General features: G+C 35.7%; 1 pseudogene; it reads right to left on the bottom strand.

Annotated features, from left to right (window-relative positions):
• Positions 1–22792: 22792 nt before the first annotated feature.
• LOC109681112 (JNK1/MAPK8-associated membrane protein-like) lies at positions 22793–23687 on the bottom strand (annotated as a pseudogene).
• Between the last annotated feature and the right edge of the window lie 453 nt (positions 23688–24140).

Below are 24140 nucleotides of genomic sequence, written 5' to 3'. Positions count from 1 at the left end.
AAATCTTTATAGTTTATGACTGTGGACTCTCAGTAAATGATAGCTATTTGAATGACTCATATAGAAAACTGAATCTGGCCATGGATTAAATACCAGGGAGTATAAAAAAGTAGTAATTTAAAATGAGTATGAATTTTCTAATCTGTCACATTTACTAAAATAGACAATGAGAAATAGAAAAAGAAATTTTGGTGAGGAAAAAGTTATGAGTATTTCAAATTCCTCTAAAGCAGTTTTAGCATGAAAAATATACCTAATCTTCGTGAGTTTTCTTCATAACCACCTTTTACAACCTTGGATGTATTTTTTGGGTAACAGTATGATATAGCAACTCCAAATATGGAGATAGGATATCTAGGTTTAGATCTCAGCTCCTTTGGTTTCCTAGCTGTGTGATCGTGGGCAAGTGTCTACATTTCTCTGTAACCCTACTTCCTCACTTGTAAAGTGGGAATAATACTAGTATTCATGTCAGAGAGTGATTGAGGAAGTAGAATATCACTTGTAAAGAGCTCTAAACAGAGCTGTTTCTGAGTTGCAGAAGTATAAGGTATTTTCTCTTTGTTTTTCGTTAGTCAGTTCTTATTCCCATAAGCAATGTTTCTTTAGCCCCCTTCCTCCTTCTACAATGTTCCCTAGCCCATGTGATAAAAGAAGCAAAAGTTTAGTCAAGAACTCAGAAGTCTCTTACAGTTAATATAACAAGTCAATAGACAACACCATTTTCTGAAGCAAGTTAGACGTGATGCAGGCAGAGCATCAAGCATTTATGGTGGGGGTATTATAGCTTCTCCACTTGACAAATGAAATTTCGTATACATAGAAGATTTACAAGGGAAATGCGGCTGAGATTTATGGCTGTTAGAAGCCTCAAAATGAAACTTTCTCCTCCAAGAAGTTTTTTTTAATACTTCATTAGAAATATCTAATAAAAGGAATTTCTTATATGTCTAAATCAAAATGTCAGCACTTTAACATGGGTCTGAGAGTGAGATGGTCTTTTGGCCCATAAGTATCTATATAAATTTTTCAACACCTAAATATATAATATTTTAACTTTGGGTAAGTACAGTTATATTAGTGAAGAGAGTTTTATGTTTTAAAAAATATGATGGCTGGTAGTTTTAGGAACCCTATAATTTATTGTTTCACAGAATGTAACTTTTCAAGAATACCACCTACTATGGTTCATGTGGAAAAATAACAGATTTGGAGGTCAATTCTATAATATACAGTAAATCTTACCATCATGATTCCCCCTGTTAATTCTAAGCATACAAGCTCACAACACCAGGGGACAGAATTATAGTGGAGAGGGAGTCGTGCATAACTACAGCTGTCCTTCCCACATTTTGGGCAATACAATGACCTGTAATTTGTTCCAAGTCCCAGATTCTGCATTCTTGATGCCACAACTTCCCCAAATGTGTCCATTAAACCTTACCAGGTCCTCTGGAAAAACTTCATAACAGGAAGTTTAATGTTTTAATTCTATTATCAAAATCACCATCAATAGAGCAGTTTGAAATGAGAGTACTCGTAAATGATAGTTTCTGGTTTGGAATATTAAAAAATAATAGGTACACCTATACACTGCACTCAGAATGTAAGAATTTGATTTTCAAGAATAAATTGTAATGGATAAGGTTGCTGTTTCCCCTTCAGTCCACCCCTTTCTCTTTCACTCACTCTGAGAGGCAGCCATAACAACAAATTGTAAACGAAGACTTGCAGATATTTTTACAATTTATAGACCCATGCTCACACACATGATGTAGCTTGCTTGTTTCAAAATATTATGTGATTTCTATTACAATATGTATATTTTTCCATTATGGGATTTTTTTTTTCATGTCTGCACTGTAGTTTGGAGAAGTATCCACACTAGTATATTTATAGAATTACTTTTACTCATTTAAACTTCTACAATGTTAAAACATGTCTGTGGATTGCCCATGAGGGTCAATGAGTGAAGCAACAGCAGATTTCACATTGTAAATCATGGAGGTCAAGAGTATACAACTTAAGGTTTTTCAAGTTCTATCAACCCTGCCATTTGTAATGGTTACTTTTCTGTTCCATGATACTCTTATATCCCATGCATTATCCACCTGGCTAACTTCTGAAGTCTCCATACCATTGACCTACTTGTCTTTTTTTCTGTTTTAGCAGAACACAATATTATAAAAAGAGTTACATAAGAGTTGATACCTAGAAATAACTACCTCTTCTTTGTTTTTAACATATTCTTGGGTATTTGAGGCATATTTATACTTTCATATGAATTTTCTAACAAATTTGTTAGCTTCTTCAAATGCTTATTTGAACTTTTACTGAAGCAGTGACGTCTTTAAGACAATGTGTTTACCCATCCATGGGAACACCATATCTTCCCTTTAACTTAGGAAATATTTTACGTGTTTCTATAACATCCTTGTTTTCATGCTTGTCTCTTTAAATTGATTACTAGATATCAAAAATCTTTTACTTCCCCAATGAGCTTGTTTATAATTCCTTTTATTATGTGAGAATCTTTAACATATTGAATATGATTTTAATAGTATGATTCATATATTTTGCCCTAAATGTAAGAAAAAAAAAAAAAAGCTAGGTCACCCATTGCTCTATCAAAGCAGCAGGGTTTTCTCCCAATCCTGAGGCAAAAGTGAGAGTACTTGAATTACTGAGAAAGTGCATCAGTGGAAAATGCAGCACTTGCATTAGGAGCACCTTATTCGGATTATACCAATGGCTTTATTCTTAGGAATATGACCTCATCTAAAATGTGCCTCCTTGTGTTTAATACAAGCTTGGATATTTTTTTTTCTTTTTGGCAGTACTGCGGTTTGAACTCAGGGCTTTGCACTAGCTGGACAGGTGCTCCAACACTTGAGCCACGTCTCCAGCCCATTTGCTTTGACACTTTTGGAGATTGGGTCTTGCTTTATGCCCAGCTTGCCTAGACAGATATCCTTCTGTCTTACGCTTCCTGCTATTGTTGTGGTGATAGGCGTGTACCACCACTCCCAAATTTTTCAACTGAAATGGGGCCTCAGGAATTGTTCTTTCTTTTTTTGTTTGTTTGTTTTTGTTTTTTGGCCTGGCTGACTAGGAACCATGAGCCTCTGGATCTCAGCCTCCCAAGTAGCTGCGATTACAAGCATGAGACACTGGCACCTAGATAAATAGAGGTTTAATATATTTTTTCAGGATTTTATTTATTAACAGAAAAATGCCTAAATTAAAAGTTAACAATTTAAAATTAAAATTTATAAATTAAAAATTGCCTAAGTCAAAAATGGTAACATTTCTAATGTGACCCATGAATGAATTAGAGTACTTACTGTAACCATACTTCAACTCTCCAGATGTAGGCATGTAGAATACTTGCCTCAAATACAGCAAATAGAAGACAGCTTTATCATTTGGAAACGTGGTAAAAATATTTCTAGCTTTTCCAAAGAATAATCCCATTCATTTTAGGCAACCAATTAATATTTCTTAATTTAGTAATAGAGAAAGAAACAATTGTGATAATACCCAGGCGTTTTTCCTCCCTTTGAAAGTTGTGACTGTTAATAAGAGAAAGGTAAGACTTCCTTTCCTAAACCCATGCACTTTGACTAAAAAGTCAATGTACTCCTTGCAAGTGGGTTTATGTTGTTATTTATCCCAGATTTCTTGGCATTGTTTTCATGAAAAACTATGCTACACCAGTATTATCTATATTGTGTAGAGATATTTACATGGCCTGGGCTTTTCTCTAAATTCAATAGGATTACAATCTGGTGTAGATGAAGTTTTGAGTTTATTTTACAATTTTTAAAAACTAAAGAAAGTTAACATTTAGATTGAGTGATCAATTTGACTTCTAAAATTATTCCTTTTTAAGAAAAATAAGCATCATAGATTATATATCCTTCCATATTTTTCCACATGGTTGCTGATATCTCTTATATTGGCCATGAGTCCATTTTTGATTTATGTTTTGTCCTCTTGGTAACAGCTTCTGAGGAAATAAAGACACTGGAGAGAGTAGTGCAAAGGAATACAGAAAAACAGAAAAAATGAGGGGCAAGGTGTTGGGAGCATCTATTCCGTGCTTTGTAATATCATCAATTGTTTCAGCAACTGAGTAGTGTTGTTCCTTATTTATAAAAAGCAACTGGTGTCCTGAATTAACTTTCACAAATGCACAGAACCAATGAGGGATAGAATAAGGAACTAAAACCAAGTCTTTCTAACTCAACAATCTATTTTCCATTTTAATAGTGTTTTTTTATAACCCTGCTAAAAATGGTTCTTGGGGTCTTATGGAAATCTGTGGAGGCATTTTTGGTTGTCAAAATGTTTGAGAGACACTGCTGAAATTTAATGGGGAGTATCCTGGGACAGTGTCTAGACTTCTAATATGAAGGCAATCTTGCACAATATAGAAATGACTTGTTGCTGTGTGACTTTGGAAGTTTTCCCTAGAGACTGTCATAGAAAACAACCTGTTTTAATTTTACAAGCCTCAAGCCTAACTGTGCATTGCATATAGAGAGAAAGGTTTTCTGTACATTTTAATAGATATTGAATATTTCAGAAATACAACTTCTGTGAAAATCAGGGACAGATTATAAGCTTGTTGCATTTGGAAATTTCCCAAGAGCTATTTACCACTTTAAAATTCTCTGTGCTCATGGCATTGCTGCACACACTGTTCATCTTCCCAGAATCACTTCTGTCACCTGTGTCAATCTGCAGCTGTAGTTGCTGTGGTCACGTGCTCATTTGCTCCTCATATTAAAACAATAAACATAAATATGTCAGAGGACTCTCCATTACTATTTTCTTTCTCCTAAATAGAACCTTATGTGTTACAAAATGTTTGCAAGCATCCAGATATGTTATGTCAACTTTTGTAGTTATTCCAACATATTTTAGTAATGAAACATTAATTTAACATAGATTATTTTTATTTGCATGACTAGTTGAATATTATATTGAGATTTTAAACTGATATGTGAAGGTTGGGTAAAAGTATTGTGAAATGCATTCAGGACATTGAGGGAATCATTGATTCTAACTGGGATGAGAATCAGTATGTTACATTATGCTGTAAATTTTGTTGTAATGTATGCTGAGAATTTCCCAAATCTACGAAGTGTGGAACACAGGTAACAATGTGCCCACCAGGGAGCTTGGGTGTGAGGGGTGACGCTATTTTATCCTCTCTGCTGGTATGTAACCTAAGGATTGGAGATTTCTCCAGGAAGACCTCTTCCTTGAACTTGAGCTAAGGAAGCATTTCCTTAACAGTGACTCACTCAAAAAGAAGCATTTATAGACCATTTCTAATCAATGATATTCAAGGGTAAAATTGCTAGAGACATAGGAAAGTCGTTTCCAGTTCTAAAGAGAGCTTGAGAAATCTCTCCTATGCTGATGGTTTTTAGGGGAACTATTTGGGGATTTATCTTATTCTTATTTAACAGTGTATTGGGATATGATCCACATAAAGTTGTATACAATTTGATGGTGGTTTTTTGTTTGTTTGTTTTTTAGGTGGTGCTGTGGTTTGAATTCAGGGCTTTGTACTTGGAAAGCAGGCTACCACTTGAGCCACACCTCCAGTGTATTTTACTATGATTATTTTGGAGATGGGGTCTCGTGAACTATTTGCCCAGGTTGACCTCAAACTAAAATCCTCACAATCTCAGTATCCCAAGTAGTTACTGTCTATAATAGTCTTTGTGATTATTTTCATTTTAAATATACTCTCTTAGTCTAGCTAAAGGGCTTGTGATATAATCTTTTCAAAAAATTACTTTTGTATTGATTTTTTTCTATTGCTTTCTATTCTCTAAGTCTCATCTAATTGTTAATATTTCCTTATTTAATTTTTTCTTTTTGTAGTTCTTTTTTTTAAATTATAATCATTGTCCTTTTATTACAGTCATAAGGTTCCCCTTTCCCTCTTTTCTCCTCTGTGCTGCTTCTGCTGCATCCTGTATACTTTGGTAAGTTGTAATTTATTTTCATTTGTGTCAATAATATTTTTCAATCATCTCTTTTAGGTTCTTCTTTACCCAATGGTTGATCAAGAGTGTGTTGCTGCCGGTGCTGGTGGCTCACACTTGTAATCCTAGCTAATCGGGAGGCAGAGATCAGGAAGATCGTGGTTTGAAGCCAGCTGGGCAAATAGTTCTTGAGACCCTATCTTGAAACATCCTTCACAAAAATGGGGCTGGTGGAGTGGTTCAAGGTGAAGGCCCCGAGTCCAAGCCCCAGTACTGAAAAAAAAAAAAAAAAAAAGAGTATGTTGCTTAGCTTTTGTGTATTTGTGATTTTTTTTCTGTCTGCCTGCTCTTAGTGCTCTGAGAAGATATTTTGGATTTCAGTCTTCTTAAGTGTGGTAAGACTTATTTTGTGATACATCCTTGAGAATGGTCATGTGTGCTTGTGAGGTATGTGCAGATTGCTGCTGCTGGGCAGAAAGCTCAGTGTGTACTTGTTAGAGCCATCTGGTCTAGAATGTGGTGTAATTCAGCTTTTTCCTTATTGATTTCCTGCCCAGAAGTTCCGCCCATTATTGAATTTGGGATATTGAAGTCTCCTATTATTGTTGTATTATAAATCTGTACCTTCAGATCTGTCAATATTTGTATTATATATTTAGATGCTTCTTTGTTGATTGCATATATATTTACAATTATTTTATGTCTGTGTGTTTCTCCTCTCAGTTACTATCCTCACAAAAGTAATCACTTTCTTCTAAAAGCTTAGATTAGTTTTTGATATTTGTATTAATATTTTGTGTGCATTTATATGACAGGTTTCCTTAAGTTTAATTTTGTAAAGTTATCCTGTGATTTGTGTGTGGCCTTTTTGCTATTACATTTATTGATCTAGGATCCTATTGATGGATATTTATTTTGTTTTTAATTTTGAACTATTATAATTGGTGCTGTTATAAGCATTTTATGATAAAATTATATAAATATTCTTGGGGAGTATATGCTAGGAAGTAAACCAATAAATTATAGAGTATTCACAGACTCAACTTTATAAAATATTACCACATGTTTTTTCAATATGTTCATACAAATTTGTAATTTTATCAGCAGAATATAAAAGTTCCACATGAAACTAAAAAGGGGACCACTGGGAACCTGAAAGGAGCAAAGGAGGAGAAGAGAGAGGGAGTAAGAAAGGATAATAGAGGGGTGACTATGATCATAGCACATTATGTATAGTGTGGAAATGTCATAATAAAACTTTGAACAATTTGTATGTGCTAATAAAAAACAGAGAAATGTTCCAATGTGGCCACACAGTCAGCAGCATTTGAACTTGTCAATCTTTTGATTTTAGTCACTTTGGGGCATTTATATTGCATCTCACTATAGTTTTCATTGTGTATTTCCCTAGTGAACAATGAGGCAAAACATTTTTGTATGCTTTCTGCTCTCTTATATTTCCACTTTTGTAAATTTCAGAGCTTCTGCCTATTTTTCTACTCTGGTATATATTTCTCATGAGTTTAGAGATATTTTTATATATTTATTGTATCAATAATTTTTCTGTTATATATAACAAACATCTTTGCTTTTTTTTTTTTGGCAGTACTAGGGTTTGAACTCAGGGCCTCACACTTGCTAGTGAGGTACTCTAGTACTTGAGCCACTCCACCAGCTCACAAATAACTTCTATCATTGATGTCATTATTGAGACACTGTGTTTAGTGATTTTATGCTGCAAATGTTTACCAATGGTCTCCTGATGGGTAAAGGAAGCCCTAATTTATAATGTCTGCTGATTTTTGTGTTGTAAATGCTTCCATTATGGATAACTCAAGGTAACAAAAACTGTCAGTAAACAGTTGGGAAGCAATGTGGAATTGCTCAACATTGTGTAATATTTCCACTAAAAAAATAGGAAAAAACATAAATAACTTCAAGAGCATATATAATAGCGAAAAATAGGAAATCATAAGTTGTATTTACTATTCTTTTCAAAGTATATGTTACTGAATTGCCAGTTTATATAATTTGACTAGCAATTTATATTATTTGATCAACAGCCAGATCACAGAGTTCCAGAAAGTGAATTGTTGCCTCACATTAGCCAGGACAAGTCACCTCCAGCATCTACCGAACCCCAGCATCCACTGAACCCCAGCATCCACTGGACCCCAGTATCCCACTGGATTCCAGCATTTCACTGGAAAATTGCCAGAAAGCCAACCATCCTTTGAATCTCCTCTCAAGTACTCAAGTGCAACTTTTTATGATCGTATTGAGAACTAGTCCATGGAAGCAAACCACACAACATAAATATGCACATATATATGGCTTATGTGTTTTCACAAAGTAAACATACTCTTGTATCTGACTACCACCCAGGTCCAGATATCAAATATCACCAGCCCCCAAAGCCTCCGCTGATTCACTTTTATGGTGACCACAATGGTAACCATTAATTTACTTCCTGGCACTAATGATTAAAGTGTTTTTGAAGTTCACACATGCAAATTTTATTTAATTTTACTGTATAAAAATTTGTTTTCTATACATCATATTGTATACTTTATAGATGACTGCATGAGCACAAGGCACAGTATCCCCAAATGTGTGACCTGACACACTCATTGTATATATGACTGTTTTTGTGAGCTGGGATATTAGTGAGCTATTTAATTAATTTATGATAATTATGAAAGAAAGATGAGAAAGTAACTCCATTTTAATTCTTATTCTTTGTAAGAATTATTTTTCACAGTTTCAAATTCTTTTTATAATCACTCTTCTCACATCAGAGGTAAGTCTCAGCTTGGTACTGTTAAGTAATTAACATCTCTCTAATACTTGCCTGAAATGTCTTTTTTTTGATATTGGGAAATCAGGCCCTAACTGGCTTTAGCAGGTAAATGTCTCAAGCTAAAATTTAACTATGTTGTTCTGTTTTTATTGATTTACCTTTAGATTTAATTTTTACTTAGGAAAATACTAATTTCACTTACTATAATAGCAGTAAAACTGTATCTTTTCCAATAAATACCTTGTAGTATTAAAAGGAGTCAGTTTCTTGAAGTTTCATAACTTTTAGTACCATTGATATTTGTATACAGCAAGCATTTTGTTAACAGTGTGCTATTGAGTGAAGTTTGAGAAACTTAGACTGTTTGCAACAAGAACAATGGCACAGAATAATTATTTTATGAAAAACCAAATGAGTCAGTGAGAGGTTTTGACTGGGTACATGCATTCAGAGGGTCTGTGAGAACAGAAGATTGGTGGGATTTCCATGTCAGGGGGCTCCAGAATCACTCTCTAATTAGTTGAGAGAAGTTTCCTGGAGGGATTAGGTTTCAAGACAGGTCTGACAGATTTGGTGGCCATGCTAAGTTCTGGAAAGATTTACAAATAGAATGCCACCTGCCCACTGTTACTGTGATTTGAAATACTTAACTAGGCTGTATTTCCAATACCATGTATGAAAGAAACTGTCTCATATTTTAAATATATGTGCAGTATGTTTTATTGAGCTTATCTAACAAGCATGTAGAAAATATATTAGATTCATTTCCCAGAAGAGCAGAAAACACCAACTTTTCTCCATCTATACCATAATGATGGAACAAGGACAGGATTGTGACTGTGGGGGATGTGTTAACTGCCTGCATTTATACACAAATTCCTCTTAGAATGAAATCCTCTGGAGTATCTGTTGTGTATTTAGATTTTTTTTTTAATGTAGCTTAGTGTGGACCAAGCAGGTGTGCATTTCTCTCACCCATGAGATCACATAAAATGAAAAGTTCATGACTGTCCACAGGCTCAGAACAACAGGATCAAGGAAAGGTACAGCCCTCCACTCACGCCAACTGAGCTCACAATCCTCTGCTCTCATGGGGAATTCATAAGTGTACAAGTGAACTTGAAACAAGAGTGCACAATTTGACAAAGCAATTCTTTCTGCTTTATTTCAACTATTTTGATATGGAACCACAGATTGAACAATGATTTTGTCTCTTCATAGTGAAATAGTGTAAAAAAGTGAATGACTTTGCCTCATTGGGTATAGTGTGTGTGTGTGTGTGTGTGTGTGGTTCCCATGTGTGGGCTCATCCCAGCTTTGATTAATGGAATAATGTTATAGCTTCATTCTCCCAAATACTGGCATTTCTCTTCACTTTTCCATCACTCTTTCCATACTAAATATCATATGGTGCAGTTTTACATGGATTGTGTCTTTTTCTGTTTCTCCTATCCTGACTCTGTCCATTCTCACATGTATACCTCAGCTAATGGCTTATGAATTAGTCACTTGAATCACCATGTACTTGTCTGCCTGAAGATCATTGGATTTTGAAACCATTGCAATAGGAAGAAATGGCCCCCAAATTTTGAAAATTCGTGTTGCCCTCTTTCTGTACTTTTCTTTTACTATTCTCATCCCAGGAGTGAAGTTTTCCAGGAAAAGAGAATAATTAGAAAAAGATATATGTCTGCTTTCACAAGTGCATGTATATAAGGAAAATACATCTCAAAGTACAGGAGTTCAATAGCCAGTCCTCATTGTCCCTCATCATGGGTATGATAATAACCAACATGACCAGGGGAAATGCTGCTGAAGGCCCTGGGCACTCCAGTGGCAGCATGGAGGAAACAGAGGGTCAGCACTTCCTCATACCTTGTACAACTCTCTTTCATTTAGACTTTCTTCTAAGTTTTTATCTGTGTAACAAGTCCTTTGAATGAGACTGTCTGGTTTGTGCTTATAAAGAAGCGCTATATCTGAATTATTTTAATCTATAACAGCTGTGAGATTCAGCACTGCTTTGCAACCTCTTAAGTGCTAACCTCAATTGTTAAGGCAATGGTGGGAAATGGCAAAATTGGTTATTCTGCTGTCTTGCTCAGTGTAATCTACAGCTGGTTCCCCTTCTCTCCGATTGGCATGTGTGGAGGAAGAATGCACGACTTGCTTTTATTCTGCAGTCGCTATTGATGTGTTAGATTTTCTGAATATGGAATAGCGGTCTCTGATTGACTGAGGCAGCATATAAGATAATTAACACCTCCTATTATACCCACTCCCAGAGCACTTTCCAAATATTTGAAAAAGAGTTCCTAAACCAGTGATTCATACTTCAAGGTTTAATAGTACATAATGATTGCAGGACTAAGTGACTTGGAAACTGAGGTAGAAACTAGACAGAATATTACATTTCCTATCTTATAGAAAATGTATAGAAATTAAAACATATTCTATTTAAAATCAGAGTTAGTCACCATATTTCCTAAGTAATCAAGAATTTGATCTCTATATCTGGAAGAAGATCTGATCTGATGATGAGAACAACGCTTGCTAGTGACTGGGAGGACAAGAGTAACTTGTTATGAAGGATTGTGCAGGCAGTACCCTCACTGTCATTGTCCTTGTAATTCTGACCTCAGAGTTAGAATTTTAAAGTTATAGACAGACTCATATGTCATTTTTAAAGGTACATCATAAGAAAAACTATGGAGATAATTCTCTTCTTTGCTTCTCATTATGCTGAGTAATTGTTACCATAAAATGAAAATAGTAATAAAGGCAGTTAACATTTGCTGACATTTTGATCACCACAGAAACATACCTTTAGCATCTATGTGGTACAATGTTTTCTACCCAATGATATAAACACAGTTCCTCCTCTTTAAGGAATTGACAGCAAAGACATGGAGAGACATTCAAAAAATTCAAAAGTGATGGAAATCAAGAGTAGAAAGTTTAAATATGATTCTTAATCTTTACTTGAAGGTTTAGGTTAATGAGTACCTTTAAAAGGAATTTTTGGATTGTTTCTTTTTTGAGATGGAGTTATAATATGATCTTGAATTCCTGAGCTTAAGTGCTGGGACTACAGGTGTGTGTCACCACACCCAGTGAAAAAGTAATTAAAATGCCAAATAGTTTAGACATCAAAATCCATAGCCTAATGTTAGGTTGAATTCACATTTTTATATTTTATATTTTACCTTATCTTATTCCTCATTCTTAAATAGAGATGGTAAGATTGACCTCCAAGCAATAACAAAGTCATCTATCTATCTACCTGTTTATCTATCTATTTATCTAGACTTTTAAACTAAGCTAAGAATAGGAGTCAGAGAAAATGAGACTGGGAGGGAGTGAGAAAAGGAGAGAAAAATAGAGACTGGGGTAGGTAGGGAAGGAGCCAGGATGTTGGTAAAACAGACAAGTGAAAATATCTAGATTAAGACAGGGAGAAACAGAGTGGGGAAAGGAGGTGCATTGTATCTTAGACAGCACTTGGATATTGAAAGTAGCTCTTAGAACAAGTTTCTGTGAGAATGCCTGAGTATGGAAGACAAAGTACTCTTTGAAATGTGCCTGTTTGCCATGACTATGCATTACTTTGGAAGAAAAATATCATGTTAGTTTACTAAATAAATAAAGCTTCAGCAACGTGTTTCACTTGTGTTGAAAACCAAGGCACTTTGGGATGCTGAGTAGTATTAAATCAATAAAGTGAACTTTTCTACACATAAATATATTCCATTCACTTCGTTCATTACCCATACTTCACAATGATATTCTGATTAATAGAGCGTGGAGTATGTCGCCCAGATGCCAGCCAGATGTTCCAAAGAACTAATGTTGTTTGACTTAAGGAGAAAAGTATAAATCATATATATTCTGACATATATAATGAAGCAAATGCAAAGCATTGCATGTGAATTCCATATTTATTTCATAATTCTATTTAGATTAAAAATGAAGGAGAAAATGGTGTGCAAGTTCTGGTCCCACATGGAAAATAAGGGAGGGAAAAGACCACTTAAATAGAGTGAGCGGTGAAATATGTCTGTTACAATTTAACAATATTTTTAATCATTGACATTGTACATCCTTCTACTGTTTAAAGAAATCTTGAACAACTTAACAGGTAGGAAAATAGGAAGATATCCCAGATTAAACAAACCTACAGACTCAGACAGGAAAAAAGGTTTTATAAATTTTGAATTATTGACATTTTGTGAGGCTCGCCAGACATTTGAGTATAGAAACAGGTACCAAAATACATACTTGCAGTAAGTATTAATGGTAGCATTTTTTTATTGTTTGCAGTTTCATTTTCTTACAGTGCAATTTTTTAGAAATTATATCTCTTTTCCAAAAAATCTATAAATCTGTATTTTAGTAGACTTGTCTGATGCTATAATCAGTTAGCATTATAAAGTTTTTCTCAATAGAAATGGAAAAAGATAAAAACATACTATTCTTTTAGGAAAGAGAAAGGAAAGCCACAGGTAGGTTGGTCAGTTTTTAATAACTGGCCACCAGGAACAAAATGGTCTAATTCCTAGTGTTTTCTCATTTCCATGGTGTAAATATTCCCACCATGGTCAAATTCATGCAGACAGAATAATGAAAATAGAGATTTGGAAAGAGATGTCCAAAATTGTCTCTTGTGAGCACTGGCTCTAGCACAGAACTGAAAATCATCTAATTGGCTAATGGAATAGAGACAGTCATATTAGTTGAGAGCCAAGGCTTCCTCTGAACCAGGCTGCACTTAGGAGGATGGGAAGGGCTCTGGAACACAGGACATGGTAGAGTGTGTTGTGGTTTCATTCATAATATGCCAGTGATGTCAAGAGTACCACTATTGTGCTTGGAAAACCACTTGTACTGTGCTAAAAAAAATGAAAGTCTGAATAAAGACTGGTCTTTATGATGCTATTTTTTTTATCATCATGGAATTTAGCAGACTCTTGTTAGGTTTGTATCTTTGTAGAGCAGATTCAGCAAGTCATGGTTGTGGACCTAAATCTCCTTTGCTTTTCATTTCTGTTTTTTTCTTTCTAAGTCACAAACAATAATGTAAAGTTCTTTATTTTTCTTCTATCACAGGTAGACAGATTTCACTGACAGTGTTGAAGAAATAAGACATTCTCTACTATCCTGTGCTATGCATATTATACATATGTTGTACATATATGTGCTATTTTGTACATATGTGCATGTGTGTGTATATATATAGTTATGTGCCAAGTTATGTCCAGAACAGAGAAGAAACAGAAAAATGAATTACTGTCCTTCTAAAAACTTCTAGTCTTAAATATTACCTCATACACCCTGTCAAGAAACAGATCAAGTAGTCTGGGCACAGTGGCTCACACCTATAAGCCCTGCTACTTGGGAGGTAGAAATTGGGAGGGCTGCAGTTCAAGGCCAACTCAGGCAAAAACTTGGTGAGACCCATCTCAACACGTAAGTGGGGCATGATGGTACAGGATGCCCAGACAAGAGAACTGTGGTCCAAGGCCAGTCTCAGGCAAAAGTAAGACTCTTACCTGAGAAACAAGTAAAGCAAAGCGGGGTAGGAGTAGAGCTCAGGTGGTAGAACACCTGCCTAGCAAGTGCCTTGCCCTGAGTTCAAACCCCAGTACCAAACACACATATACACATATACACACACAAGGAAAGAAAAGAGACTGACCAGGTACTTGCTAAAATTTAGAATAAGGCTTCAAGAAGAGAATGAATGAATATTTTATGTTCTTATTCTTAAAGTATAAAATAAAACTTTTGTACAGTAGGTTATAGAAACTAGAGTCATCCTTAGGAGTTATATGAAATAATTTTTATTTAAGTTAAAAACTTCATTATACTGTACTTAGTGTATTAAATGAAACTTTTCCTCTTTTCTTCATGATGATCAACAGATGGAACATAAATTCCAATGTCACATTAAAGAATTTGGGTACTTTTAAGTAACTGTAAAACAAATATACCCACCTACTTATATTCTTTGAGTTATCAAATATAAACTTTTTTTAGTTCTATGTAACTTGCAAGTTAGATGTTCAGTAACTGAGAAACACATATGGCTGGACCATCACTGATCTTTGACAGGTATCATGGTTTTTTACCGTAATGTTAGACTCACTAGGTAAGAGAGAAGGAAACAAGAGGAAAATCTGGTATAGTCATCATTTTGCTCTAATTTTAGCTTCTCCTGCATGAACTTCTCAGGCTAAGAACCCTTTTCTTCCTTGAGATTTATAACATTTCATAACACTGTATGAATTACAAATCAAGATGTACTATAGAGACGGCACAGTATTGATTTCCTAAGACTATAAACATCAATCTCTCACAACGACTTTCAAGAATAACCTGATTCTTTTTCTCCTACCCTGTTTAAAAGTGAATGAACTTGTGTCATGACCTCCCCTGTGTATATTTTTTCCTCACAGTACAATAGCATTCTTTGCTTTAGCTTATCTCACCATAACATACTATGTTACTAGCATATTTCTTTTAGTTATTGGTGAAGTTCTAATTGGTTCATCATCTGCTAGAAAGTCCAGTACATTTTGTAATGAGAGTGAGCAGCTATGTGTGATACACACAATTGACATAAAATGACTTGTGAAATCAGATGCCTGTGACTTGTGTCTGTAACCCCAGGTACTAAGCAGGCTAAGATTGGGAAGATTTGAGTTTCAAGGGCAGACCAGGCAGATGGTTCTCAAGATCCCATCTCCAAAATAACCAGAGAAAAATGGACTGGTTCATGGTGTGGATCAAGTGGTACAGTGCCTGCCTTTCAAGCATGAAGTCTTGAATTCGAACCCCAGTCCTACCAAAAAAAATGACTTGTATATTTTATTCTCATGATAATTAATTTGCAATGTGAAATGAGGGAGACACATGTCAATAGTGAATTAGGACAGTAGGTCAAGATCTCATTGGAGAATGCTTCCTGTAGCTAAAATATAATGCCTTCTGAATAGCAAGGTGATAAGGCCATAATTAAAAATCTGGAGAAGACCTTGGATACAACTGTTTCCAGCCATCACTTTATGCGGTAGATTTGGGGATTTGTGCCTCAGTCATATAGTCGGAGTGGAGACCTCCAGACTGCCTCTTCCAGATGCTGCTCTCTGGGCCACAGTGACTCCCTAATTAATACTCTCCATGTAATGTGAGACTAGCTAGTGGGTTTGATCTTTACATAGATACCCTCAAGGGTCTGAGGGCCTCTCTGCTCACTTCTTCCAGAAACCTTATGACTGTAGAGTTCAGCAGGCCAATCTAGTGCTTCTTAAAATGGAAAACAGGAATACAAGTGGGACTTCCTACTCCTCTGGTCTCAACCTCTGTTCCTTTTAGATTTGTTTAAGACACCATGTTAACTTTGGGACTGTGATGTGCAAGGTTTGAGTGTTCTTTGGTATGGATAAGAGAGAAGTGGGACAACTCATTCCTTCTGTGATCTCCAGATGAGGAAAAGTCTATCACAGTGCACATGCCACCAATTGAAATTAAACAAAAAACCTCTTCTAATTGAAGTAATTGTAAACCATGAATGTTTCATATATTTAGAGAAAATGTCTTTCATTTGACTACCAAACTGGTTTCCTGTTCACATAAAAGAATTAAGATGTTCCAGGGCATTGGGGACCTCTGAAAATGGGACCACAATTTCCTACTTTATTTAGATTTGAAACTGTCAGTGGCTATTTATTAGATACTGAAATCAAATTCATATAATGTATGAACTATTGGTGCGAACATCGACTTGTTATTTAAATTTTCTAAGCCTTGTTGTTTCTTACTCATAAAAGGTGGCCATACACCACATCCGATCCCTGGCCATGGTTTTATCTGCCCCCTGAGCATCTCAAGCTCTCCACAGACATCCGTCAGGGAGTAAACTCACCTTCCAGGGGAGGCTCCAAGCTGTGAGGAGCCCTTTGAGCAGGAAATGCAGTACAGGTGGAAAGCAATGACAGATTTTCTTTTCCAGAATTCTTTACTGCCTTGACTGAGGCTGATTAATTTATCCAAACAGGAATGGACCCTGTTGTTTTAGGACTGTTTTAATTCATGCTAATTAAGTCAGAATAATGGTCTTTTGAAAAGATGGGGGCCCATCATGTATTTAGGCAGCTTTTCTTTGCTAGTTAAAATTATATTACTTAACTCATTTTTCCTACTGTTTATGGGTTTGAACATTATTTTTAACTCAAACAGAAATGCAAGTCATTTGGGGGAAAAAAAGGTAGCCACAAAAAGTAGTCACTTTATAAGGTTATCAAGAATATTAAATGAGGCCAATAATGATGGCTCAACCTATAATCCCAGTTACTCAGGAAGCAGTAGTTAGGAGGATCATGGTCTAAAACCCAGTCCCAGGCAAAATTCAAGACCCAATCTGAAAAATAAAACAGAAAAGGGTTAGGGATATGAGTACCTGTGTAATAAGTGCAAGGTCTTGAGTTCAAACCACAGTACTGCCAATAAAAATTATAAAGCCTATTAAGTGAGATAAAGTGCATTCATTAAGAATTTAGAATATTTTCTAGAACACACACATTCATAAACACCTCTGGGAGTGATGAGGGGGAGGAGGACAGTGACGATGATTGGTACATCACCACCAGGGTAAAGTATGCATGATGAATCTGTCACAGCATGCACACAGAGTCATGTGTCTCAATAAATTTCATGATGGAGTTTCCTGTTAGAAAACACCTAATGTATACAGAATTCAACTAGGCTAACTGTAAAACCCTAAATTGCAAGTGTAAATGTTTATGTGAATCAATCCTTCTGTAATAACTATACTAATAAAAGTATAAAAATGTTTATTTGTAGGTATTACGAAGAAACAATTACATGTTTACACCAATGTATAAATCACTTATTTAATGTTTTGAAAGCAGAATTTCCCCCACTATGGACAACGAGAATTCTTCTCCCAAACCCTCACACACACTGAATTCCAAATGCATTGGGGAAACATGTCAGACACAGCTGCCACCCATCCAGTTCTTTATGCTTTTGCCCCACAGAAACCTGGCCCTGACCCTGTGAAAAATTTAATGAAGCAACTCAGAATTGTTAGCCAAATGAGGATCGGAACTAAATTCATGCTCCCCATAGGAAACTAAGATTTTGAAAAGGCCACAGGTGAATTATTTCCCTCTCAATTTCTCTAAGATTCTGAAAACATATTTATCATTTCCAGTAGCAATAACCATGGCCAGAACGTTAAACGTTTCTTGGGGGATTTGGATGACCATATGCAAACATTTCAAGCGGACCAACACTCTTACTTTTATTCTGAAAGACCCAAATGATACCCCATGAGACAGAGCTAACTGCTTAGCCAAAAGCATAGTTCTTATGCCTAGAGAAAGGAGCTATTTCTTCCCATTATAACACTTCCTGCTCAAAGGGACACTATCAAGGTTGTTAGCTTTAAAAATGGACTTGCCATACAGAATGGCCTTTGTGGTCTTAAGGTCCTGATTTTAGGCAGTGTGTTTTATCTTAAAACTATTCTTCATCTGAAAGAGAGACAACAACATATCCCAGAAGAAATTCTCAAATCAGATAAACAGGTTCTTGTGAAGACTTACTAAGAGCAATGCCCAGAGTCACTGTCTGCAGAGAGACAAAGCCACCAGCCTGCCCCATCTGCAGGAAACTTCAGGGCTAGGATTTGCTGCAATTGTAATGAGATGTAAACTTGTATCAAAGAAACAGATAATTGGGTTACTTACCCATTTTAATGTTTTTATTTTAAAGTACTGTTCATCTTTTTTTTTGCTTTTTTACCATTTCTACCACATATTATCTATCTCAGGTGCTTTCCTAAGCAGTGTACTTAGCTACTCTCTCCTCTTAAGCATTTCCATTATCTAATTTTCTTAATGAAAATAATAATTATATAGAATTATCTTGTTTAATTATTTTTATTTTGCTTCTTCTTTCCTCCATAACCCCCATCCTCCTTCTCTTCCCCATGGGGACAGGGATGTGATCTGCTGAAGAATGAGTAAAAGTGCTAAATATTTACATTGCATTGTAATAACTAGTGTTCTCATATACTTCTTTCCTAAATTCAGCCTCCCAAGATTGCTTTTAATTTTTTATTGAAATACAAACTGATGTAAAATTTTAAAAGAAAAAGAGTTTAATATCCTAATAAAACTGAAAGTTTTGTTCTGATGCACAAAATATTGATAATTCAAATGAGTTTATTTATATTCAGGTTCACTGCAGTAGTCTATTTAAAACAACCAAAATAAGAAGTAATAGCAAATTTCACAATCATGAGATTTCCTCACAAAAGAGAAAAGATTGTGTCATGTATTTCAAGCATATGTGAGGAGTTAGAAAATAAACAAGAGAAATGGCTTTAAAACGCAGAGAACTTAAAAAAGTTTTGATTATGTGATAAATATCTGTTGTGGTCTTAAATGTAACAGAATTAGAAGCAACTGATCTACCACTTCTGGTCTACTCCTTTTAGTGTTATTAATATCCTACACCCACTCTGCTAAGTTTTGGAGCCACAGAGACAGCCACTGCTCTTGCACTGAAAGAATAAGCTGTTTGAGTGAATATGGTAACTGTCATGAAAAAAGTCCAAGAAATTTTCTTTGAAAGCATAAAGGGGAACAACTCTGTTTCTCATGAAGAAAAGATCATTTGTTCATATATGGATGTATTGGTAGATATTTATTGTGGCACTACTGTATATTTGAAACTGTAGTATCTGGTATCTGGGAGTCTGTCTTCAAGAAGTTGTGAAGAAATTACAGTGTAGAGAGGAACTGTGAATTTGTCTCTATAGTGACAGTAAAACTAACATGTAGAAAAGCAGGCGAGCACTTGAGAGAAACTCTTCACCCATGGTGGAAAATTAGAAAAACTTCTGAAAAAAGTACAATTTCTAACCTGAATGCTGAAGGATCAGTTCATATTACAAACTAGTGATGACGTGAGGGTGAGATGTGGAGGGAAAAGCAAGGCAGTGCCGAGAGAAGAAATGGCATGCTTAAATATCTAGAAAGGGGATTTTAACATTTTGTGGGAACTTATGAAAGTTCCATGTATACGGCACACTTACACAACTGGGGCAATGATGAGAATTGAGCACTTGGAGAGTCCTGTTTAAGGTGACACTGAAGGATGAGTCTAAGCTTCCCAAGGAAATGAAAGAAGAGTAGCCTTTCCTTTGAAAAGCAGAGTGCATGGTATGCACACACACACAGAATGTGAAAGGCTGATTTCATAGGCTCATGGACTAGAGTTTAGTGGCTGATAAGTATGGAGGGGCCAAGAGATATAAGCATAATTTTACCAACTACTCAGGTCTAAATGAACTCTCTTTCCTTTGAATGTTATCATTTCCTGTCTTGAATATTCATTGTATATTAAAACCATGCTTCCTTTCTTTGTTTACATGAAGTTTTATCATTTCTTTCAAGATGTACAATCCTTAAAGACAGGGTAGCATTGGAGCCTGACACCCAGTAGATATTTATGGATTTGTTGTTATAGTAGATAGTGAAATTCTAATGCTGGAAATAATATGCTTTTTTTATATAAATTTTCCACTTGCTGGTATTTCTTAAAGACAAGAGACAAAAATCTTAAGAAAAAGAAAAATAATCATAAATACATACTCTCTATATCCTTACCATAAATACCTACAAAAGGACAAATATTGAGAGAAACAGAGCTTTATCCCACTGTAGAATTCCCAAGAAAACACAGGTAAATATAAATAAAATTCTCCAATTTATGACATGTCTACACATACACCACTATATTTATACCACTAAATAGTCACAGGTGAGCTAAACTGGCGGAAGGGAAATACATAAAGCACATATCACTTGGCTAATTTTATTTTCTCACTACATAGTAAATAGCGTTTCTGTTTCATGAGATTTTTATGCATTATATTTCACGTTCAATGTGACTGCATTCATTGTTTATAACTCTTTTAGGTGATATCTGTGTGCCTAAAAATGTATGAAGTATAGTTTTTTAATATCATTGTTATCATCTCTGATTAAGGTAAATTATTACAAGGCCAATTTGTCACAGTTGATGGTATTACTGTTAACAGCAGCCAGTATAATCTGAATTATCATTCCCAGTCAGTGATCACATATAGACTTTACCATTTTCTGATCTAAACTAAGGCTGTTTTCTTTTTCTCTGTTCAACTTTGTTAATGTTATTCTAGGCCAATTTACATACAACATTTTTCATCTTTTAAAGATACCTCAGCCAACAGATGGTGCTGTGTATAACGTTTTTATGATAGTGTATAGTATTTAAAAATATATATTACAGCTGAGCTGCAGGTTTAATTACATAGAAGACATAGCTGAAAATAAAATTCCTGCAGATATATGCTTCATAAAGCTTCTAAGCTGTGAGGAAAAATTGCAAAGTCACTGAAGAATGTTCGAGTTGAGTCAGGGGTCACGAGCTCTTCGATTATGTATGTAAACTTGTCAGAGTTTGGGAAGGTTCATATTTGTAAAAACGGAGCTTAACGTTTGAGTTGATTTGATTTGGGGAGTCTGGAAGTCATCAACAGGCTTCTTCTGATGCCAACTCTCTGTTCTGAACATGCCTTTCCCTGGAATCTTTCTGTCTGTAATATACTACCTCTCCAGTACCACTTACATGACTACAGCATTGATCTATCAAGGCCCATCTTTTGATGCTTAACGGTGGGGAACAGTTGATGGGCTTTGAGTAGCTACATGTAAGAATCCAAGGTTCTGGCTTCTTAGTTCAATTGCAACTCACTTTTCAAGCCTTTGATTTACCTTTTTCCTGCCCTCGTCATATTACTCTTGTGAAGTACTATGGTTAATTCACTTGGTTGAGATCCCGAACCCCACAATCTGGATGTACATCCATTGATCATCACCAGCCTTTCTGCACTTTTTCTGTGACACGTGTCTGATCACAATAGCCACAGGTAGCCTTGCCCAACTCTGAAGTCTTCTATACATGCTATTACGGTATTCATTTAACTTGACCTCACATTATTTATTTCTTTTTTTCTTTGAGTTTTTGTGGTTAAGCTTTTTACCATTGCTTTCTTTACAGAAACAGTAATTTGGAATGTCTTCCACCAAACTGTCTCTAAATACAAAACCTGTTATATGAATTATGCTCTATTTTTGTAATATTATCAAAATATTGTATGGTGAAAATAAATAACAGAAAACAACAAACTTTGTTTTCAGGTTTGCTATCAGACCCACAAGGATCTTTGTCTTTGTAATTCATTATAGGTTAAAAAAAGAAGAAGAAACACAACAGAAATACATGCACAATTATGGCACTACTTAGGAGTTTGGATTATACCTGTTGCACTTTTTCTTTTCTTTTCTTTATCTGTTTTTTTTTTCCACTGCTGGAATCAGTCCCAGAGCCTTGCACATGGTAGGCAAGTGTTTTACTACTTAAGCTACACCCCACCCTGCCCCTTCATTTTTATTTTATTTTTGAGAACAGGGGTCTCACCACTACCTTTGCCTGGGCTAGCCTTGAATTCAGGATCCTCCTGCCTCTGCCACTCACACAGTTAGGATTACAGGTGTGCACTGCCACATGTGCTTTATTATTTTTTGGTACTGGTGATTGAACCCAGGGCCACTACCATTTGAGCTATGCCTGCAGCCCTAAAGTTTTTCTTAATAAGATGGGAACAACATATTGCTAGGTCCACAATAACATCATTGTGCTCTAAAGAATAACTGAAACTTGGAAAGAAGCTTCTAATGTCATAGGTAATATTATACTGCATGGTAGACTATCATGATGTTCTTCTATTTTGTAAGTCTAACCATAGGTCTGTCAAGTCAAAAATCAAAAAGAAAAACCATAAGTTATACTGACAATCTTGTTACTTTTTTACTAAGAATACTTCTTAGTTTTTTTTTTTGGCATATTATATTCAGCATCCATTGGCTCCTCCTGAGCGTATCCATAAAGGTTCAGTAAATTTTGCAGTAAACAAATAAAAAGGGGCTGGTGTACATACCAAAGCCAAGAGGGGTAGTTCTGCTCCAAGTTATCCACTCTGGAAATGGAAATAATCCCATAGGCATGAAGTAACCAGTGGCTGAAGAGAACAACAACTCTTTTCTTTCTAACCAGGAGATCATCACGGTTCTCTGCTTCAGAAACCGACATGTATATAGCTAGAGTAACCAAAGATAAAACTAACATAATGTCTGGGAAGGCATAATATCAAAGGTCTCCACCAACTCCCTGAAGCATGGTTAGGACTGGGAGGAATGAAAATGCAGCATAGATACTTTTATACCAGTCAGACTTCCCCAATCTGCGAGCAATCTTCTTTACCAGGAGAGGCTGGTAAAGGCCAAGCAGAAGTGTGAAAAATGAGCATGATGGTGGACAACTCACAAGGGCAGTGCACTGTGGTAATGCCATCTGGACTTGGGTTGTAAAGCATTGGGTACCAATCAGAAAGCATCAGTACTTGACATGAAGGGATATAAAGGACACCGAGTGGATCACTAGCTAACATTCTGCACTCAAATAATGGAGTGGTGTGTTGGAAGAGCACACTGGAACTCTTTTTTCCCGAGTACCATTCAATGAGGAACAAATGTAAAAACAAGAGAAAGCACAGTCATAAATCCCAGATACAGCCAGTCATAAAGTTCTGGAGACTCTGTGCACGACTGACAATAACTCTGTGCATTTGTTCTCTGTCCTCTTGGGCACACCCCACATTCCCCATATATTTCAGTTCAGTCATTTTTAAATAATCAGATCTTCCTACAGTAAAGTCCAAGGCATGCTGGTTGAATATCAACAGCCATTGACAGCTCCTCGCTTTCTCTCAGAAGCTCTGGGATCAGCGCGTCTGATGGTGATGTTGGCACATCTGGGCCACAGTGGCCTTTGCGGCTCCACCTCTAGGTAACCTGCCATATTATTCCTTAAGTGAAATAATTCAACTCTTTATGTTTCTGGGCTATTGAGTAAATATGAAGTTTGGCAGAATGTACACTTGGTGACATCACCACATAAAATTCATTCAAATAGCCCCTTGAGCTTGGATTCTGTCCCTCTAGTACGAATATTCTTCATTTATCCAGGGATTTTCAGTATTGTTATCTTGGAAAATGTATAAATAAATGTATATCTTTTCTTTCATTCTTTGATTGCATGAGAGGTTGTTACAGAGGGGTTTACCAGTTTTTTTTTTTCTTGGGCAATGATCAGGTAGTTTATTTACTGCTTTTGAGCAAGTGAGGATTGATCTGAGGAGG

Source organism: Castor canadensis, chromosome 16, assembly GCF_047511655.1.
Source record: "Castor canadensis chromosome 16, mCasCan1.hap1v2, whole genome shotgun sequence".
Classification (NCBI taxonomy): Eukaryota; Metazoa; Chordata; class Mammalia; order Rodentia; family Castoridae; genus Castor; species Castor canadensis.
Note: the sequence above shows the minus strand (reverse complement) of the source record. Positions and strands in the feature narration are given on the sequence as shown.